General features: G+C 42.0%; 1 protein-coding gene across 4 annotated transcripts in view; it reads right to left on the reverse strand.

The window, feature by feature from the left end:
- Positions 1-26714, reverse strand: part of PRKAR2B (protein kinase cAMP-dependent type II regulatory subunit beta) — a 154494-nt gene that overhangs the window by 118170 nt on the left and 9610 nt on the right. The window lies entirely within an intron of this gene.

Below are 26714 nucleotides of genomic sequence, written 5' to 3' on the forward strand. Positions count from 1 at the left end.
TACATAAATATTCCCTCTTATATTATTAGTGTTAACTGTATAAAACCCTCTCAATCATTCTGTATGAACATTAAATGAAGAAAATATTGAATTTTTTTCTCTACTTAATTTCAGTGGGGTTTATATAGCATTTCTTGAATGCAGACATATGCACACAGAACTAAGTACTGCTTAAGAAATAGGAAAGTCTGAATCCCATGGAGCTGCTAACAGCCTCTCAAACTCTGTTGGGAGAGGGAACAAGAGCAGAGTTATACATTCTGGTTCAAATTCACAGATGGTAGTGGAAGGTCATGGAAGCCAGAAGCATACCAGGAGACTAGACTGCAGTGATGCAAAGGGACCACAATTCCATCACAAGGAAAAGCAGCCTGTCAGGAACCATCCAGCACAGGTGGGGGTGTATACAATATCCATAGTCTCAGAGCCTTCTCCCAGTCATTCCCACTGGCAAATATTAAATCTAGCCCCACCCCAGCAGAAACCTTTGTGGAGGGCAGAGGACGAAATAATGACTGCTTTTTGCAAGGCTGTATCTCATCTCGGGTGTAATGGATTTGGCAGGCATCACTGGACCAGGTTCAGACCTCCACCTGCCCAATGTCAATTAAATTTTGTGGCTCTCTTAAAAAATAATGCAAAAATAAACTTGAAGTTGCGTGATGGTTCCAAGTTATGTCATAGCTAACCTATGAAACCAATGCTTGTGTTTTTCTTATTCTTATCTTCCCTCCCTTGTTCCCTCCTTTTTTTAGTCACACTAACTTGTTACACCTTTTCTCGATTTAGATTGTCAGCTCCTCATGACAAACTATCACTACATGTTTGTGCAGCACCTGGCTTAATGGGGTTCTTATCCAGATTGGGGTATCTAGGTAAAACAACAACTACTACTGCTCCAGAAATGTTAGGTGACACATGCTTTCCAGACCAGTACATTTTTCCAAAACAGGATCCTCTGGGTAGGAGGTGAACTCACACAAATGCATCTCTGAACTCAGTCTTCGTTAACCAAGGACAATAAAGGTGAGTGGGGTGCAATGGAGGGAAAAGGGAGGCACACTGTTGGAATTATTAATAATATTTAAGGCCCTTCTTAATTTGCGATATTGAGAAAATTGCAGTTCCTGCAATATTAGGCTTCCACCACAGTTTTGATGGTGGGAACCCCCTGGCTCTCAGCCCCAGGCAGCCGACAGTGGGAGTCTCCCTAGCTCTCAGCCCCAGGCTGTTGCTGTTAACCCTTTTCCAAATTACCGCAAATAATAGCATCCATTATTACTCTTCCACGATTTTCCATGGCTTTTCCACAACTCAGCTGCAATTTTTTGACGAGCATCCCACGATTCAAGTAGGGGCTTAATAATATTGGAAATTAGTAATATCAATATGGGAAATCACCCAACACCAATTTAACCATGAATTCTTTATCAAATCCAAAGGCCAAATGGTACTTCATGCAATTGCCTTAAAAGCTTAACTAATAAGCAATTTACTACACCCAAGCAGTAACAAAACATTTATAAGTATTTGATCAAGATACTAGCAAACAGGCTAAACCAAGGGTACTCGGACCCATGTTGGTTGGCTCCAGCCCGGTCAGGCAGGTATTAGCAATGAACCCTTTAAGAGCTGACTTCTTGTACCCTTTAACAAACAAGTGATGTCATTTCCAATTACTGACTTCAGCTAAAAACAATTTGAGAGACTTCACCCTTATTTCCAGTCTTAACCCACATAAGATTTACAACCTCCTTTCTTTGCAAGACCTTTCCTCTGTATCTCTTCCCCCCCTTTCTAAGGGCCAACAGCTTTTTCATTGAACCTGAGTTCACATAGGAGATAACACTAGCTGTGGGGTGGGAAAGGGCTGTATTGGCTCATTTTAAGACAGATACTCTTTATTTAGTTTAAAACCATCTGCAGTTACTCCTATCGGTCAGAGGCCTACTTTTTAGAAACTGCCCCTTACAATAGAACCTCAGAGTTATGGACACCTTGGGAATGGAGGTTGTCCGTAACTCTGAAATGTTTGTAACTTTGAACAAAGCGCGGTTAGGGCTCCAGATCCAGCAGATGACACTCCAGGCCAGGATTCAGTAACAGCTGAGCAACCTAGTCAACCCTGGCATAAATTTGCTAGCAAGAGAGAGAGAGAGAGAGAGAGCCCGCAAGCGCAGCATGTCCCCCTCCCGGCCAGGGAAGGGGGACTAAAAACAGCACATCCCTCTCCTAGCAGGATGGGGGGAGGGTTGAAAGCTGCACAGACCTCAACTCTGCTCCTGCTCTGCTGGCTCCAGCTGCCTTGAGCTGGCAGTCCCAGTGTCTTCCTGGGAATGGCTGCCTCTCGAGTAGGGTTGCCAATCCTCCTGGTTTGGCCGGGAGTCTCCTGGAATTGGGCTCAATCTCCCGGAGGCTACTGAAGCCAATTCAGGAGATTTTAGGCCTCTAAAAGTCCAGCAGTGTAGCAGGGTTAAGGCAGTTCCCTACCTGCCCTGGCTCCACGCCGCTCCTGGAAGCTGCGATACGTGCAGCAGCGGCTCCTAGGCAGAAGCTCAGCCAAGGGGTCTCTGCACACTGCCCCCGCCCTGAGCGCTGATTCTGCAGCTCCCATTGTCCGGGAACAGGGAACCGCGGCCAATGGGAACTTCAGGGGCGGTGCTTGCAGGCAGGGGCAGTGCACAGAACTGCCTGGCCGCTCCGGAGCCTAGGAGCTGCTGCCAGACATGTTGCCGCTTGTGGGAGCCACCTAAGTTAAGTGCTGCCTGGTTGGAGCCTGCACCCAAACTCCCTCCCGCACCCCAACCCCCTGCCCCAGCCCTGAGCCCCCTCCCACACCCAAACTCCCTCCCAGAGCCCTCACCCCAAACCTCCTGCCCCAGGTGGGAATCCCTATAGCAGTAATATTACAAATATAAAATGTATCCCTTAAATTTCATAAGTACACCTCACCAAATTTTCCTGTCTATCATTCTGTTCCTGTTCTTTAAGGTTACATTTTTTATTAAAATCATCAAACAGCCTCCAACTCCAGATTACAACCAACTGGCAGGACACTGAACAGGGAGCAAGTCTCAAATATCAGGGCAGTTTCAGAGACAGTGCTGGAGGATGCTCAAAAGATGTGGACATTCATATATCAGAAGCTGCTGTCATGTTTCAGGCCCTTCAGCAGCCTCTGTGTAGACACTGTGATGTCAAGCTTGCCACAAAGCTGCTGACTTACAGAACCAGAGTTATATTAACTTTATTGTACAAAAGTGAAACATGGGCACTGAGGATGGTGAAGAACACTGGACTGATATTTTCAATTCTTGTCATCTTCGTCAGCTATTCCACATTAAGTGGAAGGACAAGATCAGAAATGAAGATATTCTAAGTTGAACCCACTAAACATCTCCATTAGCACTGGTTCAGTTCTGGAGGCCTTCTTGGTATGGACATATTATTAAAAAAGGAATACCAATGAATTCTAAAGGATGTACACCAAGGAATGCTGCTACACAGCCAGTGATCATGTGGGTGCCAAAAGGTTTGTTGGCATGATAAGATTGCTAGTGATGGACAGAAACTAAATATTCAGCCAGATCATCCTACGAACTTACCCAGAGATTGATCCAGGTGGCACTTGATCTGCCAAGAGGATACATCCCTTTGGGATGGGATTTACCATGGTGATGATGATTCTATTCTTGTTCTTTAAGCTTACATTTTTGATTAAAAACAAGAACAACAAAATACAAACAAAACCATCGCTTGGGCCCTCAGCAATCTTTACCCCGAATGGCAAAACACAGTCCTACTGATGTGCACATATATGTAATACTCTGCTACTGAAGACAAAAGTTTGGATAACCGTCCTCCTGTCGGGTTCCATGATAGAGAAACAATCCTTAAACTTCTCCACTAAAGTGAAAAGGGGCTGCATCTCCCCCAAATGATAAGATGTGCCCATGAGAAAGTGCCACCAGATGGCTCCCTACAAAGAAAGACGCTACTATGACAGGAAGCACTGCTGGGGCAGGCTCCCCAAGAAGACTTCATTGCTAAAGAGGTACCGAACAGCAGCAGCGCTAATTCTGCTGGGGACAAAGAAGAGTATGTGCATGTGCATTTACATGCATGGATGTGGTACTGTATGAGATGCTGTGTTAAAAAAAAAAAAAAAAAAAAAAAAAAAATCAGAAAGTCCAGCAGTAAGAGGTTGGGGAGCCACCCCCTGAGTGAAGGACTGTGCTGGAGCCCTGGTTTTGTGAGCCACGGTGTGAGGGAGAAAAACGAAATCGAGCTGGAATTGATTTGGATTTTGCAAGACAAACAGTTGCTGGTTGGGGAAAATTCTACTATGTGGAATGTGCTGGGGTAATAACAAATTTTAAAAAACAAAGTGTCAGCCTACAACTTTAAAACACGTACCACCACATGTTTATTAACATTCACATTGCTAAAGACATCATACCAACACATCAGCTGCTCCTTCAAGCAGCAGAGTAAGAAAAGGTGCACAGACACCTGCTACCTTGCTCAACAGGAGGGTAACTTGATAGGACCAGCACTGTGGTGAACAGAAGGAAGGAAGAGGGAATACATGCTGCGGAAATGCAATGACCCCTTCTTCCCCACAGACTCTCTGCCTCTCATTAGCCAGACAGGAAAACAGGAGCTGATCAGCCCCTCATTAATTTAAACATTTTTATGGATCTTTTGGACTCTCTCACTCCATTTCAGCTTTCCTACCCTCTCTCCCTGTGGTTGTAGTATAGAAGCTGTGTTTTTAGGATGCTGTAGGTATGGGTCAGGAAGAAATGCTAGCAGGAAGTCCCAGCAAACATTAGGCCATACAAAGATTCCAACATATTCCAGTTTTAAAATTTTTACATTAAAGTCAATTTTATATTGACTTTAAAATTCTTGTATTTTTAAAATACTATTACAAAGCAGCTCCATTGTATTCTTCTTTTGACATATATTTGCAGCTAATCATTATGCTGCAAATTGGCTAGTTATTTAACCTTGACTATCATGAAAAAAATGGCATGTACACCTTGCATCCCTTATCTGTGAAAAACAGTTTCTGCTATTATTCAAAACTGTTGGTGTGCATAATGCTTTACATACAAATAAAAAAACAAAAGCCCTGCCTGAAGGAGCTTTCAATTTGTATTAGACTGGTAACCCAACATGCTGAAACAGAACAATAGGAAGGGAATGCTGCTCTTGGAGAGCATATTTGTTTCCACATGAGCAGATCTACAATTTTTTCCTTTTTTAAAAACAAGAAACTTAAATTTTGTTTGATGGATTAATTTTCTGTATCAGAATATAAAAGTAGGTTAAAGAAAATGCTTGTTATATTTAATTGTTCTTGTTATCTGAAGCATGCATTATGATGCACAGTACTGTCAGACATTTTTGCTTTATAAGTTCATCCTGGTATTACTGCTTATACCAATGTACTCAGTCCTTGTCTCATAAGAACCACTCAAAGTCATTTAGCTAAGGGGAAAAAAGTTATTCAAATCTCTGCTTCCAATTTTAAACTATATCGGAGGCTGCAACAGGTTAACCTGTGCAATGATTTTCCACAGACAGGCTGCGAAACCTGAATTTGTAAGGAAACCCTAGTCTGGTGAACTTAGTGCCCCTACACCCACCAGCCATTCCAGAGGTTGCCATGTGTGAGCTGTCAAGCATGCTCAATAAGTACATGAGAATTCACCATGTATTCAAATATTATCATTAAGGCTACGATTTTGTCAGGGATGTTTTTAGTAAAAGTCAGCGACAGGTCATGGGCAATAAACAAAATGTCACAGAAGCCATGACCAGTCCCTGACTTTTACTAAAAACATCCCTGACAAAATGGGGAAGGAGAAGGATCCAGCACCCTGACCCATCTCCCCTGCAGTGGCTGGGAGCTGCAGGGACCCCATTACCCAGTGGCTGGGAGGGGTCCCCCACCACCCTGCAGGGCTGGAGTTGGGAGGGTGCCCACCACCACCCTGCAGGTCTGGAGTTGGGGGGAGGGGACCCTGCTAGTGGCAGAGTCTGGGGAGCTGTGGGAGGCCCCTGGCTGCAGCTCCAGGGTCCTTCTGCTGCCACCGCTGGCAGCTGGGAGTAGCCCACTGCTCACGACGGCAGGGGAGCTGCAGGGAGGCCCCTGCCAGTGGTGGTGGCCAGGGAGCTGCGGGGGTGGGGGGGCACCAGGGGTTCCCTCCTCCCACTGAGCAGCTCCAGGGTCCCTCTGCCACCGCCGCTGGTGGCTGGGAGCTGCAAGGGGGATGCCAGCCAGCAGCAGCGGCTGGGCAGCTCAGGGTCGCCAGCAGTGGCTGTTCAATTGCAGGGGTCCCACCGTCCACAGGAGGGTCCCCCTCCACCCACGGAGGCTGGGCTGCTGCGGGATCCCCAACATCAAGGAGGTTGCTGTCTGTGACTTCCACAACCCCCATGACATAATCTTAGCCTTAGTTATCACTAGGGTTCAGAGTCAATGTTTAATGAGACAAACTGGGCAATTCACACCTGTCCTACAGATATTGTTTGTCTATCTGCAGACTCCAGGAAACAACCTGCTTAAACCCACACTTGGAAGGTTTCCTTTACAAACCTAACAGCTAGATATTTAGGCAAAGGTTTTTAGAAAATGGGTGCCTAAAAAATGACCTAACTTGCAGACCTGTTGACCACCCAGCAGCTCCCGTTCATTTCAGTGGAAGCTATTGGGAGCTCAGCATTTAAGAGTATACAGTCTAATTTTAGGCTCCTATTTAAAAAAAAAAAAGTTAGACCCCAATTTATAATCTCTGTACAAGTTTCAGAGGGGTAGCCATGTTAGTCTGTTTCAGCAAAAACAACGAGGAGTCTTGTGGCACCTTAAAGACTAACAAATTTATTAGAGCATAAGCTTTCATGGGCTATGACCCACTTCCTCCATATATCTGAAGAAGTGGGTCATAGCCCACAAAAGCTTATGCTCTAATAAATTTGTTAATCTTTGTACAGTAGCCACAAGTTTAATTTATTAAAGAGAATACAAATGACACCTAGTTGCGACATGTAAATGGACGAGATGATGCGGATGTGAACCTCCTTATTTATTACATCAGCACCTGCTGTTGCACACATCCAGTGCCTGGGGGATTTTATTAGTGTCTCATCTCTTCTGTAAGGCTTGGTCTACACTTAGGGTGACCAGATGGCAAGTGTGAAAAATTGGGATGGGGGTGGGGGATAATAGGCACCTAGTTAAGACAAAGCCCCAAATATCGGGACTGTCCCTATAAAATTTGGACATCTGGTCATCCTGTCTACACGACCAACTTATGTCGGTATATCTACCGGTGTCGACAGTGCTATGTCGACAGAGGGCTTCTCCCATCAACATAGCTACTGCCTCTCGGGGAGGTGGAGTACCTGTGCCAACAGGGGAAGCTCTCACTTGGGCGTAGGTAGTGTCTTCACTAAGGGCGGCTACACTTGAAGATGTAGAGCTCTTTGAGTTAAAACAGCCTTCGTAGAGCACAGTAGGGAAAGCGCTGCAATCTGTCCACACTGACAGCTACAAGTGCACCGGTGTGGCCACATTAGCAGCTCTTGCAACGGCCACAAAGAGCAGCGCATTGTGGTAGCTATCCCAGCAAACAAGTGGCTGCAATGTGCTTTTCAAATGGGGGGTAGGGTGGGGTGGAGTGTGACAGGGAGTGTGTTGTGTGTATATGGGGGGAGAGAGAGTGGGTTTTTGGGGGGTTGAGAGCATGTCAGCATGCTGTCTTGTAAGTTCAGACAGCAGCAGACCCCCGATTCTCCCCGCCTCTCTCTCTCTCACACACAGCATTCCACAGTATTAGTTGCTTTGTCTCGGAGCAGACAAGCATGCCCGTTGTCAGAAACTGAGCTTTCAAAGGGCATATGCTCATTCCTGCAGCGATTCCAAAACAATGAGAAGAGTGGCCATTTGACTTAAGGGGATTATGGGACATTTCCTGGGGCTGATCAGAGCACAGTAATGCAATACCTCGTTCACACTGACGCCCGGGAGTTTCAGCCAAGGCGCAATAAGCGTTAATCTTCTCGCCGAGGTGGAGTACCAGGAGCGCTCTAGCCATGGAGTCAGAGTGCTCTACGTGCCTTGCCAGTGTGGACAGGTTGTGAGCTAGAGCGCCCGGGGCTGCTTTAATGCGCTGTAACTCGCAAGTGTAGCCAAGTCCTAAGCACTACAGCAGTGCACCTACGCCAGTGCAGCTGTGCCACTGCAGCACTGTAAGTGTAGACAAGCCCTAAGACAGCAGCAGTGACCAGAACTGCTTCCCCCTCACCACTAATCTATGTTTAGTCAGAATCTTTTCCTTCAAATGCAGGCTTCCCTATTGTTATTCACATCTTTGTCACCTTGTCATCAGAATGCTACAATGCAATCTACATGGCTATCACCTTAAAATCTTTCAAAAATTTAGCTAAATACAGAAAGCTGCTCTCCAGTTGTTAGGAGTATCTTTCCAAAAATATATTACATATAAATACTTAAATTAGATCAGAAAAAGTACATATATGCATAGGTGATTTTTAATTTGAATTAGCTACCTATTAGTTTTTGGGTGGAATTTAAGATTTTGGTCTTGACTTATGGTTTAAAGTGCTAAATGGCCTGGGATCTGCATACCTAAGAGTACCTCCTGTACACCTAATATTTACTCTCAACAGATCTGAAATAATCAAATTTGCAAACGTTCAGCACATGCACAAGGCCCAACAATTTTCTCAGGTGTTTGAGGAAGGCTGGGATCATTAGAGAGGATGGAGTCTTTTAAAAAACAAAAAACAAAACAGACCAACGTAATTGTTTGAAGGTTGTTTTGTTTAACTGGAAGGTGGGGTTGTTTGAGGCTATCTTACAATATTTTTCTATCTAGGCTCTTGCATGGGCCCTAAACCTATAGTATACGAGCACCTTCCACACAAAACAAATTTATCCTCACAACATTCTGTGAGGCAGGGAAGTATTTTCTCAATTTTACAGATTGGAAACTGAGGCACAGAGAGATGGACTTCCCCAAGGTGACTTAGGGTATGTCAAGGGGAAAGGGTCTCAGAGCTTGGGCTCCAGTCCGAGCCCAAGCATCTACAGTGCAATTTGATAGCTCTGCTAGCTGCTTGGCAGTCACCACTCTTCTCAGCTTATAAAAATGTAACAAATTACCTGTGAAGTTTCCTAAGCAGCGCACACGTACAGAACCAACAGAATTTTCACAGACTTAAGACTTACAAAATCTAGTATCCATTTGTAAGTAACTTTTTTTAAAAATTACCATGATTTTCAATTAGCTTTCACCAGACCACTGGGTATGTCTACACTGCAATTAAACACCCGCACCTGGCTTGTATCTGCTGACTCGGGCTCATGGGGCTCGGGCTGCAGGACTATAAAATTGAAGCATAGACTTTTGGGCTCAGGCCGGAGCACAAGCCCTGGCACTCTCTGACCTTCTGAGATAATGTCTACACTGGGGTCCCAGAGCTCAGGTTCCAGCCCAAGCCCAAATGTCTATGCTGCAATTTTATAGCCCTACAGCCCCCGCCTGAGTCAGCTGACACAGGCCAGCCGCAGGTGTTTAATTGCAGTGTAGACATACCCTGAAAGGACAGCTACAATGTAGGGATTGTTACCAACTCCTCAGACACTAGGACTGTTAAAAAAAAAAAGTCACAATTTTTTTTAAGTGGTAAGAAAAGTATTGTTCTGTTCTCTTCAATCTCAAACAGCTGAACTGATTTTGCTCAAACTTTCCACCAAATTCACTAGTGAGCCAGCCCCCACCAAAATCTCAGTCCAAAAGGCTGACAAAGTTACAAGAAGCTGAAAAAGGCCCCTTAGAATGTTAACACCTGTAAATGCTTGGCTATAGGCATTGTTATTGCTCCTATCATAAGTTAGCATCTTATTTCATTGCTTTATTCTGCAAAAGCCACCTACAACAGCCTATACCCAGCATGAACGCACAGCTAAATTGGCTTAGAACTTCCCTTAAGCTTAGACTGAACCTAAGAAAGACTATGTTACTAGGTCAAAAGAAAAAAGTACTTGGGTGCTGATAATAGGATTAAAATACATAAATTAAAGAAAAATAATAATATAAAAGTGTAAGTTAATAAAGATACTGAATCGTAAGTACAGAATTAACAAGTACACAATGAAAAATATTACAAAATACACTTGTCTAAGGTGCAGAAAAATGACTATTGTTATGTGATCCTATCATATTCTTCTTCACTCAATTAAAAGGTCACTCACAACTAGATGAGACCACAATAGATATGGGCTTATAGTGAGGAGTGAGAGTAAAATCCCTGAATCAGAGTAAAGTATATTACTAGTCACAGTAGGCTGACCTTAAACAAGACATGGAAGAAGCGAAAAGTATATTTTGGAGGCAGAGAAATTTTGTGGAATACTGTAAACTTATGTTTTTTCCCCAAAAATATATCAGTAGGTAAACTAAGGATACACTACTATATTAGATCAATAATGATTCATTACTGTCAGGATATAAAGGTTAAGATATAATGGTTGACACTGTAAAAATTCCTGCAGAATAAAATAGCAACACCTTCCTCAGCCATGATGTAACTGGTTCTCCCTATTCTTTCTTTGGCTTGAAATGATCTCAGCCAATTACAGTAAATAGTTTTCCTGCTACAGAATTCTATCCAGATTTAGAATGCTTACATATGGAATGAACACCTTGTGCTCAGCTGCATAATTAGCTTCATTAACATGCCATCTGACGCCTTTTATAACAGCAGCTAAATTCTGATTGGGCTAAGTCTAACTAAAAACTCAGAATGAACATGGAATTGAATAGTATGTGCAAAATGAAACAACCTGAAACACATCATCAATGACAGTTACAAATATTTAAACTAGAATTTACTTAATCTACAATGCATATTTCTGTTCTACAAATGTCAATATCTGTTACCTCGCTCTCCCCCCCTCCTCCTCCTTTTTCCCCCTTATAGTCCCTCCCATCCACATATTCCCTAGCAGGCACAAAATAATATAAATTCTAAATTAGCATCTTTATGATTATTCTGTACAATCTTCCACACTACTCTCAGATGTATATAAACTAGAATGAAGGGGAGAGGGTTGTTAAACTTCTTATAAATATATTTACGATTATTCATGGTGGTCCCTACTAGCTGACCTGGAAATAAAAAGGTCTGAGCTATCACTAAGGAAACTGATGGTCTACATTGGGTTTACATTACCCAGTTCAGAAGAGTTGAATGTACTGTAGTAGAAAGGATGCCAGCTGCACTCTTCAGTTTGCTGCCAATTTTTATCACTGAATGATCCTGCAGCCAACACAAATTCAGGACGAGCTCCTCAGCTAGTATAAATAAGTCTATTTAAGACTGAGAATTTGAAGTCAACAGAGCCTCACCCATTTACATCAGCTGAAGATCTGATGGCAAGTTTATATTTAAAAAGAACAAAATGATGCAGAGAAACACTATATTACCATGAGAGAGCTGCATACTGGAGAGGCATATGGGGCTAACTGCAGAGTTCTATTGTGTAAGACAGGAAACAAAGAGTATACTTTTAAAACACCTCTTACTGGACAAGTCAGAGGTATTTAAAGAGTAGTGAATGAATGGCATATCAACTCATGGGGTTATGTCTAACCCGGGGTAATCAATTATTTTTTGTAAAGGACCAAATTTCTTGGTCAAGGTATAGTCAAGGTCTGGACTCCAGAGAAACATTTTTCACATGGCAAGTACTCCTGTTCAATGAACACATACAAGGCTACATAATATACCCAGGGCCTATTGCTTAAATTTTTAGTGCATTTTAAATGAAAAATCAAATCACTGTATAACCTAAAAATAACCTTGAGAAAGTAGATAGATAAAATGTCAAATAGATGCAAATATTAACATTAAAACACTTTCAGACAACTGTTTTAAGTTTTGAATGTGTTTTGTCAAATAACATTATTGTAGGCAATGTGTATAAAGATAGATAGACATTCAAAACTCTCAAGCCTTTTGTGGTTTATTTAATATAAGTATCAGAGTGTGAAAGAAAACAACACTTAATACACATAAATGCTTTATCTTTTATGATTCAAGCCTTTCCAATAACAAATACACACCCACCTACACATGTATTAAGCAAAAGATTCATGAATAATTTCTGTGAAATACCTGTTAGAACTGTAGTATCATTACTGAAAATGTAATTTTATATGGCAATACAAATTTAAAATGAAATATGAATGAATGTTGTATAATTATACTACTTGCCATGAGTGGGAAAAAGTGATAGGTCCTCTGTTGGAAAAGGTTTGGAGTGAGTTCAGTCAAGGCAAAAAGGAGGCAATTGCACAGATGATTATCAGTCAGAATGGAGAGAATACACAGCTGTCTCACAGACGTATGTCTTTCCAAACTTAGTCAAAATGTTAAATGCCACCTTCCTCAAGTGTGCATAACTGGAGTGCAACACAAGAGTTATCTAGAAAGTTTCATATGTAGTGTCAGTATGCCGCACCTTAAGCACTTCATCCGCTTGTAAATCAGTAAGCTCCAGCTGTAGTTTTGCTTTTTCAGGAAAGGATGCTTTTACTTGATCACACTAAGTGCCAAAAATGGGTTTGTTACAAACAGGAAGATGTCTTTAACACTTTCTAATTCTTGGAATCTCTGCTGGAAGATTTGAAGAAGACTGTCCAGAGATGATGCCATCTGATTCACATCTGCAGTGTCCCGGCAGTTTAGCCATGTCGGGAAATGTAGCATCTCTGCAATTTCTAAATCACTTTTGAAGAGACTCTGTTTGTTTTGAAATGAAGTGACACTGCTGTGGAGATCCACTACATTGCGATTTCACCCCATAGGTTTAAGCTGAAATCATGTAAGTGGCCTGTCAAATCAACAAAGATGTTCAGGATGCTCATGCTTGTGTAACACCAACAGACCCTGGTTGCTGGCAGGTGGGATCGAACCTGGGGCCTCTGGAGCTTAGTGCATGAGCCCCTACTGCATGAGCTAAAAGCCAACTGGCTATTAGTTAAGGCTGTAGAATAGACTCAATCTCTCTGTATGTGGTCTCAGTGCCACTAGGTGGGACAGAACACCACACCCAGGAGGTGTTTGGGTTACGTACTTTCCCTAGCTGAGACTTCAGAGACTTCCCAGTTGAAATTCCAGATGAGCCCCCACTTGTAACGCTGACAGACCCCGGTTGTCAGGGGGCGGGATTGAACCTGGAATCTCTGGAGCTTAGTGCATGAGCCTCTAATGAAGAGATTGGCAACCTTTGGCACACAACCCGCCAGGGGAAGCCTCCTGGTGGGCCAGGCCGGTTTGTTTACCTGCGCATCTGCAGGTTCAGCCAATCGCGGCTTCCACTGGCCACGGTTTGCCGCTCCAGGCTAATGGGAGATGCGGGAAGCTGCGGCCAGCACATACCTTGGCCCGCCCTGCTTCCCGCAGCCCCCATTGGCCTGCAGCAGCAAACTCCAGCCAGTGGGAGCCGCGATTGGCCGAACCTGCGGACATGGCAGGTAAACAAACCGGCCCAGGCCACCAGGGGATTACCCTGGCGGGCCGCATGCCAAAGGTTGCTGATCCCTGCTCTACTGCATGAGCTAAAAGCCAACTGGCTGATAGCTAAGGCTGTAGAGATGCAGAGCAATGCACAGGAAAGATAGGAAGTATGACAAGAGAGCACCCTGGCTTAACCAGGAGATCTTCAGTGATCTGAAACTCAAAAGAGTCCTAACAAAAAGTGGAAAGTAGGTCAAATTACAAAGGATGAATATAAAAAAACAACACAAGCATATAGGGACAAAACTAGAAAGGCCAAGGCACAAAATGAGATTCAGATAGCTAGAGACAAAGAGTAACAAGAAAACATTCTACAAATACATTAGAAGCAATAGGAAGACCAAGGACATATTAGGTCCATTACTCAATGAGTGGGGAAAGAAAATAACAGAAAATGTGCAAGTAGCAGAAATCCTACATGCCGTTTTTATTTCAATTTTCAACAGAAGATTGGTAGCTATCAGAATTCTAACATAGTGAACGCCAGTGAACATGAGGTAGATTCTGAGGGAAAGAACAAGTTAAAAATTACTCAGAAAAGTTAGATGTTTTCAAGTCACCAGGGCCTGATGAAATATACCCTAGAATACTCAAGGAGTTGACTCAAGGAATACTTAAGGAGATATCTGAGTCCTCAGCGATTATCTTTGAAAAGTCATGGAAAACAGGAGAGATTCCAGAGGACTGGAAAAGAGCAAATATAGTGCCTATCTATAAAAAGGGGAGTAAGGACAACCCGGGGAATTACAGACCAGCCAGTTTAACTTCAGTATCCACATAGATAATGGAGCAAATAAGTAAGCAATCAATTTGCAGACACCTAGATAATAATAAGGTAATAAGTAACAGTCAGCATGGATTTGTCAAGAACAAGTCGTGTCAAACCATTAGGAAAAACTTTCTGTCAGAGTAATTAAGCACTGGAACAACTTGCCCAGGGAGCTTGTGAAATCTCCATCACCTTGATCCCTTTAATCAATTGGTCCTTCAGCTCACATATAGATTGTGCCAGTCACAACACGTCTTCCATTCTTCTCTTATCCTGGCCTTCCTTCTCCATGTGCAGCTATGCCTTTTCACGATAAAATTTTCCCATCTCTTTGGATGTTGGCCGAGTGGTTGTTTCAGTTCCTGTGGGAACTACTTAGAGACAGCTGTAGTCCATCGATTGTCCGCAAATCTGAGGCAGTTTAACTGCTCTCGATTGACGCTGATTCCGCCCCTCCAGTTCATCCGCCTCATTACCATTTTGAGGCAGGCTGTGAAGAGTTTTGATGAAACCATGTCTCCTTGCTTCACACTTTTTTTGACTGGGATGCGAAGGGGAGTGTCAAAGAGTTATATCCGTAGTGCAGTCAGAGTTTACTTCTTTTAGTAGTTTGATATAGTTTGTGTCGATGCCCTGCTCTACAAGAACTTTCAACACTGCATTGGTCTCTACATTGTCGAACGCCTTTTCATAGTCAACGAAGGCAATGCATAAAGGGAATTTGTATTCCCTTGAGTGCTCCAATAGCTGGTTTATAGTGAAAATATGGTCCAATGTGCTGAAATTCCTTTGAAAGCCTGCTTCCTCTCTCGGCTGCTGCTCGTCCAGACTCTTAGAGTTGGTTTGTTATTATTTTGGTGAATAGCTTGTAGACGTGTGAGAGCAGGTACATTGGACGATAGTTCTTTAGACCTTCATAATCACCCTTCTTGTACAACAAAATGGTGTTGGACTCCTTCCAGCTGGATAGTATCTTCTGCATTTCCAAGAAATGGATAAACCTCTGAGCAAGAGTTTTCCAGAGGTCTTGGCCTCCAGCTCTTATCATTTCTAATGGACTACTTATTTAAATAAAACAAACAGGATTTGGCCTGGATGTCTTGTGGTATTTTAAACAGAAAATTGAAAAGGCAGACACATTAATTCAAATTCATCCAAACATCTGCAAAATTAGCTATAGTACATCTCAAATGCTTTTTTAAATTAAATTTTAAATTAATCTTATATGACCATCCACAAATTCTCTGAAAATGATATGCATTTAAAAATATGAATATATTTTTACATGTCAGACTAATGAAGCTGTCATGGACTGTCAAATCAATGATGCAAACATTTAAAAATGTGTTTTCATGATACAGTATAATGACTTAGGGCAACTTTTTCCACATTCATGTGGTCATAAGAGATATTTCAAAATGTGCAACAAAATTGTGATATGTGGGTCTAAATTAAATCCACAAAAGCAATGAAACTCATAGTTAAGGTGCAGGTTTGGGCTATAATGGTATGCAGGCCATATGGGAGCAGTGGTGCTGGAACTATTTTTATAGTGGGGGGTGGAGATCATGTATTTGGGTTGTAATTACTACTTCAAGCCATGGGGTGTGTCAGCACCCTAAGCACCTCTAGTTCCAGCACCTATGTATGTGGGATTCTTTCCTGGGAAGCAGTGACTCTCAGTAAGATTTGTGGGTCATGGTGGTTAGCAGCTGAACAAGAGCTTCCAGTGCGACGCTTAGCCAAAAGAGCTAATGCAATCCTGGGATGCATAAAGAGGGAATCTCAAGTAGCAGTAGAGGTTATTTTACCTCTATATTTGGCACTGGTGTGACCACTGCTGGAATACTGTGTTCAGTTCTGGTGCTTACAATTCAAGAAGGATGTTGAGCAATTGGAGAGGGTTCAGAGAAGAGCCACGAGAATAATTAAAAGATTAGAAAACATGCCTTACAGTGACAGACTCAGACAGCTAAATCTATTTAGCTTAATAAAGAGAAGTTTAAGGGAGGACTTGATTATACTATATAATATTACACTGATCAAATGTTAAATAATGGGCTCTTGAGTCTAGCCAAGAAAGGTACAACATGATCCAGTGTCTGGAAGTTGAAGCTAGACAAATTCACACTGGAAATAAGATGTAAATTCTTAACGATGAACGTAATTAACCATTGGAACAATTTACCAAGGGTCATGGTAGATTCTCCATCACTGACAATTTTTAAATCAAGATCGGATGTTTTTCTAAAAGATATCCTCTACGAATTATTTTTGGGGAAGTTCTGTGTCCTGTGGTACTCAGGAGGTCAGACTAGATGATCATAGTGGTCCTTTCTGGCCTTGGAATCTATTTATCTGTTTTCCCCTTGATGACCACCCTAGAGAAAAGGATGCTTCAGCAGTTAAGGTGCTAGTCTGAGACTGAGGAGACTTTTTTTCAATGCCCTGCTCTGCCACAGACTTCCTGTGAGAGCATGGGCAAGTCACTTAATCTCTCTGGGCTAGATTCACAAAGGTACTTAGGCAACTCATTTTTTAGGTGCCCGAGTCCAACACTTAGGCACAACTGACATTCACAAAACCACTGCACAGCTGCCAGCTAACCCCACAGGTTCCCATGGGGATTTAGGCACCAACATTTCTGCTGGTGGGTGTGGTCAAAGCTGCCTAAATCCTGACACTGCTCCATAACTAATGAGCGGCTCAGAGCCCTTGATTATGCCTAAACCATGGAAGGATTCTCAAAGTAGGAATTCCCCCTTCTATTCTGCCTGTAGGGCCAGATCCAGTAGGCATGCTCAAAACATGCAGAGCCTGCACAGAAGACAGCTGGGGCAAATAGGTCAGGAGTGTATGTGTGTCCCAGAATGTCCAGAAGCCCGGTGGTGAAGGCACTCACCTGGGATGTGGGAGACCTGGGTTCAAGTCCCTGCTCTAAATCAGGCAGAGCAGGGATTTGAAAACAGATCTCCCCCATCCAAAGTGAGTGTTTCTCTCTGTCTGTTTTTTCAGAAGGAAGGGCTGATCTGATTTAGGCACCGAACTCCAGGAGAGGGTTTGTGGCTGATAATCCCAAGTGGAGATGGGCATCTCCCTCTGGCCCATCAGTCAGATGCCTAGGGCCCAGATCATTGTGAGTTGTAAATGGGGGGCTGTAAATTCCACTGGACTGCAGGGTACTTAGGAGTTGGGTGTTGCAACAGTCAGCATTGCAATGCCTAAATCCTCTTTGTAAATCTAGCTCTCTGTACTTCAGATCATCCTCTGTAAAATGGGAATAATAGTACTTCCCTATCTCAAAGGGGTGTGTGAAGATAAATACATTAAAGATTGTATGCAGTGTAGGTGTAGCCATGTTGATCTCAGGATATTAGAGAGACAAGATGGGTGAGGTAATATATTTTACTGGACCAACTTCTACTGGTGAGAGAGACAAGCTTTCGAGCCGCACAAAGCTCTTTTTCAGGTCTGGGACTGAAGAAGAGCTTTGTGAAGCTCAAAAGCTTCTCTCTCTCACCAACAAAAGCAGATATTGCCTCACCCACCTTGTCTTTCTACATTAAAGATTGTGAGGTGCTCAGATACTACAGTAATCAGGCCATATATGCATTTTATCTAGATAGATGTTGCAGTGTGTTTGTAATATCATACTTGCCATGAGATCTCTGTAATAACTAATGCAGTCAAGTTCCTGTTGATGCTAGACTTTTCTGAGAAATTTCTCACTATTGCACCCATCCTCCCGGCCAAGCACAGATGGAAGATATGCTATTAAGCACTACTTCTGTCTAGACATCCAGAAGAGTCCGAATATTCAGTGAGAGTTGTGAAACCTGTGAAAAATTTGTGAACTTGCATAGCAAAAAGTGAGCACACTTCCCCAGCGGATAGAGCTGATGTTAGCTTAATTTCTTTCAGCTATTGGCTTAAGTAAATTTGGAGAAAAGATGTTTTAAAAAATTACTCGCTAGTGGTTTTAGGGGGTCTAACTTAAGACACTTTAAAGCGGCCCAGCTTTCATAAAGTGCCAAGCACCCAACCTCTGAAAATCATGCTTCTTTCAGGCATCTCAGATTGGGCACCCAAAATTGCTAGTAACTGGTGAAAATCTTGGCCATCAGCCTTACTTGGATTAAATCTGAGCCAACTCACCCTATCCAGTTCTTGATCCTTGGAGAGCCCTAGGAAGATGGTTGGCAACCACATCATTAGTTTCTGATGGAACAGATACAGAATTGTCTTAACTGCGTTTTGGAGATTCTGCATGCTATATTTGCCATTTTATTTTCTGGTTATATTACTTCTCTTTGAATAGAAAAGACAATACATGGTTATTAATGAAAACTGATTTCTGTCCATGTTGCCGTAATAATTAGGATGTTTTAAACTTTTATTTCTTAAATATTGAAATAGCAAACACCTTTGTGAAATGCATATTTGCAAATATGTTAGTTAAATGCAGTGCTCCCAATATGAGGCCTAATATCATTGTTATGCAAATGGTAAAATGCTTTATGGATCAACATGGAATCTAATAACTTTGCTAAACTAGTGTGAGAAGCCATTAAGTACAGAATATGTATACTAATGTGGAATTAATTAATTACTGGCAGTGCACAAGCAAACCCTCAACCAACTCCAGAAGACAAGAATCATTCCTCCAAAGTCAATAATTTTTAATTATTTAAGCTAAACGCTTTGTAAGAGTTCTTTAATTAAAAAGACTACTCTGAGAACTACAAACTTTTGTATAAAGAACAGGAGCATTGAGACTTTTTGAAAATAAAATTTCATTTCCTGTCAGACTCTAATATTAAAAATTGAGAGAATATTGCAGAGACTGGACTGAATAAAAAGAAACTTGAAATTAACTTTATTAGTTATCTGGATCTTTTCTGCCACAAGAAGAACAAAGCAGTTAAAGAAATGTTGCATATTATCAAACAGACTGCAGTTCAGGAACTTAATGTGTCACCTAAGCCAACCCCAAAGGCATGAAGCCAATGAAAGTGTGACAGCAACTAACTTGGAATCTAAACAAGCCTGAAAAAGGTGCCACAAGTCCTCCTTTTCTTTTTGCGGATACAGACTAACACGGCTGCTACTCTAAAACCTGTCATTATGAAAGAGGTGTGTTTTCCTATAATTTCATTAAAATAAGAAGGAGAAGGGTACAAAAACTCTGAAGTGAGCACCACTCACACACAACTTCTGCTACCCTGCTCAGAAACAGCACTTCACAAGCAGATAAAAAAAACAGAGAAAACTCAAAAAGAAATCAATCCAAGAACTTCCCTAAGACTTCAATATGGATTAGTGAGAGGAAGTTAACTGAGACACTACCAAAGGATTAGATTTAAAACTCTTGTAATGATTTTGCTGGAATATTGAAATGTTCTTGTAATTTATTGAAATGTTCTTGTAATTTAAGACTAACAGTTTCTCTTGTTGATCACCATGTAGACCACGAATTCCTAGAGAGGAGACTCAAGCTAAACACTGGTAAGCAGAGAAATAGTGGGATGTAACTAAGGACTTGGCTACACTTGTGAATTACAGCGTAATAAAGGAGCCCTGGGCGCACAAGCTCACTACCCATCCACACTGGCAAGGCACGTAGAGCACTCTGACTTTGCAGCTACAGTGCTGCTGGTACTCCACCTCGGCGAATGGAATAACGTTTGCTGCGCCCCCGCTGGAGCGCCACAGTGCCAGTGTGAACGAGGTGTTGCTTTACTGTGCTCTAATCAGCCTCTGGAAACGTCCCATAATATCCTTAAGTCAAGTGGCCACTTTTGTCATTGTTTTGGAATCACTGCAGGAATGCGGAAATGCCCTTTGAAAGCTCTATTTCTGACAGCTGGCTGCTTACCTGCTCTGAGACAAAGCAAGCCGTTAGTGTGGAATGCTGTGTGAGAGAGAGAGAGGCGGGGGGAGAGGGGGGAAGAAGGGGGTCTGCTGCTGTCTGAACTTACAAGACAGCAGGCTGACATGCTCTCAGCCCCCCAAAAACCCACTCTCTCTCCCACCACATACACACAACACACTCCCTGTCTCACTCTACCCCACCCTACCCCATTTGAAAAGCATGTTGCGGTCATTTGCATGCTGGGATAGCTGCCCACAGTGCACTGCTCCTAATGCCGCTGAAAGTACTGCAAATGTGGCCACGCCAGTGCGCTTGAAGCTGTCAGTATGGACAGACTGCAGCGCTTTCCCTACTGCGCTCTCCGAAGGCTGGTTTAACTCAAAGCACTCTACAACTGCAAGCGTAGCCATGCCCAAAATTTAGATTCCTAATATTCATAATTGGCCTGTATTAAGACAGCTCCCTAAATGGTTTCTTTTAAATAACTTTCTATGAAATCAAAGAAGATATTTAAGTATGTAATTAAGATTGGTTACTTAGCGCAACTATAAACTGTTTAGGTTATTATTAACAACTACACAGTCGTCATTTGCCCTTAAACAAATTATTTTTCCCCCTATATAAACAATTTAAGTATCTAATAAGATATTAAAACCAAATTCACAATAATTTTGGAAAATAGCATACTTTGGTCTTTACTTGTCAAGATGAAAGCACCCCCAGAGGTATTCACTCTCAGGGATGCAATCTCTGTTAAAAGCTCTCCATGGAGACATAAAGAAGAGATTGTAATAGAAGCAACCAGTTTATTGTCTGTGTTCAGACATTTGTATTGTTTCATCTAATGTTCTCTTTTCCTTTCTTTAACAATAAAATAGCCATGTTTAATAACTGTGATTATTTTACTTGGTCTTTATCATGATGCCCCTAAGGTATGTAAAAGAACCCGTCACCAAATAGTCGGAGCTACACTCTTGAGCTGGCACTAAGAAAAAACACTCGCTATGGCTACACTAATGCTTAGGTCAATATAAGTTATGTTGCTCAGGGGTGTCAATTAGCCACCCCCCTGCGCCACATAACTTATGCCGACATAAATGCTGGTGTTGACATTGCTACGTGGGCGGGAGAGCTCCTCCTGCTGACATAGCTACTGCCACTCACGGGGGGTGAGTAATTAAGCTGACAGGAGAGCTCTCTCCCGTCAACTTAGACCAGCTGCACTACAGAGCGTACAGCGGCACAGCTGCATCAATGCAGCTGCACTACTGTAAGCTCTCTAGTGTAGCCATAGCCTCAGTAACAGCTGGCCTACCATTTCTTCTCTCTCTAAACTAAACATCTTTATTAATTTTTAAAATAAAATTACTTCTCGTCCCACAATTTAAAACTACCCTTTTCCTTCCTAGAAGAACATATTATGCCATAACGCCATACTAAATTTTGTTTTAAAATGCAGGCTATTGCTCACCACACAAAAAACTTCATCAACTTAGAAAGAAGGTTACACAATAAAGACAATACTAACATTGAGACCAACAGGAATTCACGCATTACCATTCGAACACGTTAAGGGTGCATCTACACTGAATGCTTCTTTTGGCAACGCGTGGTGTACATAACCCTATAGCTCCCCTAGCTTGGGTATACATAGCAGTGTAGACCACGAGGTATGACTTAGGTGAGTAAAGACACACCTGAAAAGCGTGGGTATGTACTCAAGTACAAACCCACATGGCTCCCTCCTTGCCCAAGCAATGACTCCTCCTCTACACTGCTATTTTTAGCAGTTTCATGTCCCACTGCCTCCCTACTGCTGCAGCCTTTTCTTGCCACAGGAACACACTCCAGCAGCAGAGAAACCTCTCACAGGGGGGAAGCAGCTCTGCACTGCTGGCGCTCTGCACTGCTGGAGCCTTTCCCCGCCACAGTGAAGACTTCAGCAGTGGAGAAAGGCTCTCCCAGCTCCTTGCTGCTGGAGCCCTCCCCTTCAGCAGGGAGAGGCTCTGGCAGCAGAAAAGGCTCTGGTGGGGGAAGGCAACAGGGAAATGCTGAGCCCTTCACCACGCCCTCCCCCACCACAGCCTTTCCATGCTGTGGTGAAAGGCTCCAGCAGCGTGGAGCTGCTGAAGCCTTTCCCTGCTGCCTTCCCTTTGCTGGAGCCTTTCACTGACTGCAGAGTGGATGTGGTATGCATTTCACTGTGGTGTGTTGCTGCACGCGCACTGCATGCTGCCACCAGTGGTGTGTAATGTACTGCAGACGTAGCCTCAGAATGTACAACTTAAACAGCCTTTCAACTCCAACATGTAGTCATCTACATTACACTCATCCAATTCCTCACACACACACAACCTTAACTCCAACCTAAGCTACATTAAGATACACTGCCTAAAGAATAAACAACGAGGAGTCCTTGTGGCACCTTAGAGACTAATGAATTTATTTGGGCATAAGCTTTTGTGGGCTAAAACCCACTTCATCAGACAAATTTGTAGTGGTAAAGTCAATAATGTGTTAATTGTACATGAAAGAGCATGAGATTGAAGTTAAAGAGAACTGAAAAACTTCAGGTCACCTTTTACTATGCACTACTGAGAAGTTCGTTGCTTTAAAAACCAAGTTTCCTTCTCCCCCACCACAGAAAAGTAGTAATTCAATAGGTTTGTTTATAAACTATTTTGTCTTGGAACATCTAACACAAGTAAAACCATGTCAATTCCTAGCCAAAAGTAAATATAAAAGTACAGTTTCCGGAACGAGTGCGTATATGTCCTTGGCTTTGCTTTTAAATTTTTGAAATGAAACATGTTTCTATTGTGACCTATTGTATCTTTCTAAAATCAAAGAAATATTTTTATACAGCAGCAACCAGACTGATTTTAGTCTTCAAGTGTATTAGTTACACATGGTAATGCCTAAAGTTTTGTAAATGTTATAGCAATTATGTTTATACTCCTGACTTTTATAAGAGCCATGTTTTCATGTAATCTTTGACCTGAATATTTTCATTTAAACTCTGACAACAAAATAGTTACACAACGGAAACAGGGTGAGTTCATTTCACATTACTTGAGATATACAAACTCCTAAAACAGAGCAATTCCCAGTAGCTGCAGAGTGCTTTGTAGTTATCTAACACAATGGCAACATGAACTACCAGGTTTCAAGAAAATTGTTTGTCTGCCTTATCTATTTTGTTTCAGCTACAGTCATCTTAGGTGTTAATGTAATAATAAATGAAACATTTTCAGACAGAAGTGTGATTTTAAACTAACAGTCTCCCTTTAATGATCCACTTCAGATTCTGGAACAGAAAGGCCCTTCTACAATTAGCTATCAAATGGGAATTACAGAATGCCATACATCTTGCACCTGTATACCAGGAATAGAGGATCCAAGATTCTGATACAGTAGAACCTCAAATTTACAAACACCAGAGTTATGAACTGACCAGTCAACCACACATCTCATTTGGAACCAGAAGTACACAATCAAGCAGCAGCAGCAGCGACAAAAGAAATGAAAAAGCAAATACAGCTCAGTACTGTGTTAAATGTAAACTACTAAAAAATAAAGGGAAAGCAGCATTTTTCTTCTGCATAATCAAGTTCCAAAGCTGTATTAAGTGAATGTTCAGTTGTAAACTTTTGAAAGAACAACCATAACATTTTGTTCAGAGTTACAAACAACCTCCATTCCCAAGGTGTTCGTAACTCTGAGGTTTTAAGGTACTCAAAAGTTCTTCTACCTCCTTTTTCCTATATTTGCACATCACAAATTAATGCTGCTCGAAGCAATCATGTGCTTTTCTGGATATTACTGCTATTTGCAGTGGTAGCATTTGCCATTTATAGCACGGCATCTATTGACTCTGCCCACTAGGCCCCAGAACACCATTTGTACTGATGTTATCACAGCATTCCACTGAGCCAGTGCGATTTTTAAGTTGTGATGTTTTTAAAAGGAATATCAATATGTGTCAATTTGTATGTGCTATGCAGTAGCTGTGTATTCCTAAGTTTTAGTCATGTTGGTTGTACACACACATTTTCGTAATGTCCAGAGATAATAAAATACGAAAATATTTCAGCCTCAATCTAAAAGGCATTTTGGGTGAATGATTAATAGCAAGGCACTAGGCCAATGTACATGGCAGAAGGGCATTACTGGCACATGATGGCACATATCACATTGGGAGATGTGCAGGTGAACGAGCCCCGGATGGTGTGGCTGGTGTGTCCGGGGCTCATTCACCTGCACATCTCCCAATGTGATATGTGCCATCATGTGCCAGCAATGCCCCTCTGCCATGTACATTCGCCAAACATTTAATTGTTTTATTTAAATAAAACAACGTTATGTATTCTGGATTTTTTTCTTCAACAGCAAACATATAATATTTTAACAAAACAAGCATATGAATTTTAGTTAAACATTCAAATTTTTTAAAATCAGGTTTGTTTTTATTACAATTGTTTTTAACTAAAATAGTGAAATGAAATATATTTTTTTAAAAAACAAAAATTAAATCGACTATGTCAGCCACGTCAACATGAGAAACTTAAAATATTGGCAAAAAGAACGAGGAGTACTTGTGGCACCTTAGAGACTAACAAATTTATTTGAGCATAAGCTTTCGTGGGTTAAAGCCCACTTCATCGGATGGATGCAGAGGAAAATACAGAAGGAAGAGATATACATACACACACACACACACACACAGAACATGAAAAAATGGTTGTTGCCATACCCACTATAATGAGAGTGATCAGTTAAGGTGAGCTATTATCAGCAGGAGAAAAAAAACCTTTTGTAGTGATAATCAGGATGGCTCATTTCCAACAGTTGACAAGAAGGTGTGAGTAACGAAGGGAGAAAAAATAAGCATGGGGAAATAGCTTTACTTTGTGTAATGACCCATCCACTCCCAGTCTTTATTCAAGTCTAATTTAATGGTGTCCAGTTTGCAAATTAATTCTAATTCAGCAGTTTCTCGTTGGAGTCTGTTTTTGAAGTTTTTTTGTTGCAGTATTGCAACTTTTAGGTCTGTAATCGAGTGACCAGGGAGACTGAAGTGTTCTCCAACTGGTTTTTGAATGTTATAATTCTTGACATCTGATTTGCGTCCATTTATTCTTTTACGTAGAGACGGTCCAGTTTGGCCAATGTACATGGCAAAGGGGCATTGCTGGCACATGATGGCATATATCACATTGGGAGATGTGCAGGTGAACGAGCCTCTGATAGTGTGGCTGATGTGATCAAGGTGTCCCTTGAATGGATATGTGGACAGAGTTGACAACGGGCTTTGTTGCAAGGATAGGTTCCTGAGTTAGTGTTTTTGTTGTGTGGTGTGTGGTTGCTGGGGAGTATTCGCTTCAGGTTGGGAGGCTGTCTGTAAGCAAGGACTGGCCTGTCTCCCAAGATCTGTGAGAGTGAGGGATCGTCCTTCAGGATAGGTTGTACATCCTTGATGATGCGCTGGAGAGGTTTTAGTTGGGGGCTGAAGGTGACGGCTAGTGGTGTTCTGTTATTTTCTTTGTTGGGCCTGTCCTGTAGTGGGTGACTTCTGGCTCTGTCAATCTATTTTTTCACTTCCGCAGGTGGGTATTGTAGTTTTAAGAATGCTTGACAGAGATCTTGTAGGTGTTTGTCTCTGTCTGAGGGGTTGGAGCAAATGCAGTTGTATCTTAGAGCTTGGCTGTAGACAATGGATCGTGTGATGCGGTCTGCATGAAAGCTGGAGGCACGTAGGTAAGTATAGCGGTCAGTAGGTTTCCAGTATAGGGTGGTGTTTATGTGACCATCGCTTCTTAGCACTGTAGTGTCCAGAAAGTGGATCTCTTGTGTGGACTGGTCCAGGCTGAGGTTGATGGTGGGATGGAAATTGTTGAAATCATGGTGGAATTCCTCAAGCGTTTCTTTTCCATGGGTCCAGATGAAGATGTCATCACTGTAGCACAAGTAGAGTAGGGGCGTTAGGGGACGAGAGCTGAGGAAGCGTTGTTCTAAGTGAGCCATAAAAATGTTGGCATGCTGTGGGGCCATGCGGGTACCCATAGCATATTTTAACAAAACAAGCATATGAATTTTTGAATTTAGTTAAACCTTCATGTTTTTTAAAATCAGGTTTATTTTTGTTAAAATTGTTTTTAACTAAAATAGTTAAATGAAATATATTTTTTAAAAAAACAAAAATTTAACAAAAACTGGTTAGTTTCTAAGATGCCACAAGGACTCCTCGGTTTTTTTATGATTACAGTAACTTACATGCTATTTCCCTTTTAACCCAGCATTGCTAGCCAAATTAAGTGCAAGAACTCTAGACTCATTACTAACATTTACCTCAAATTCTAGTTCTATTTACTGTAAATATTAATATCATTAAGCACAGCAATCTAAGATGCAAACACACAAGTGAAAAGTACTTAATATTATTAATGCATGTTTATG

Source organism: Chelonia mydas, chromosome 1 (genome assembly GCF_015237465.2).
Source record: "Chelonia mydas isolate rCheMyd1 chromosome 1, rCheMyd1.pri.v2, whole genome shotgun sequence".
NCBI classification, from domain to species: Eukaryota; Metazoa; Chordata; order Testudines; family Cheloniidae; genus Chelonia; species Chelonia mydas.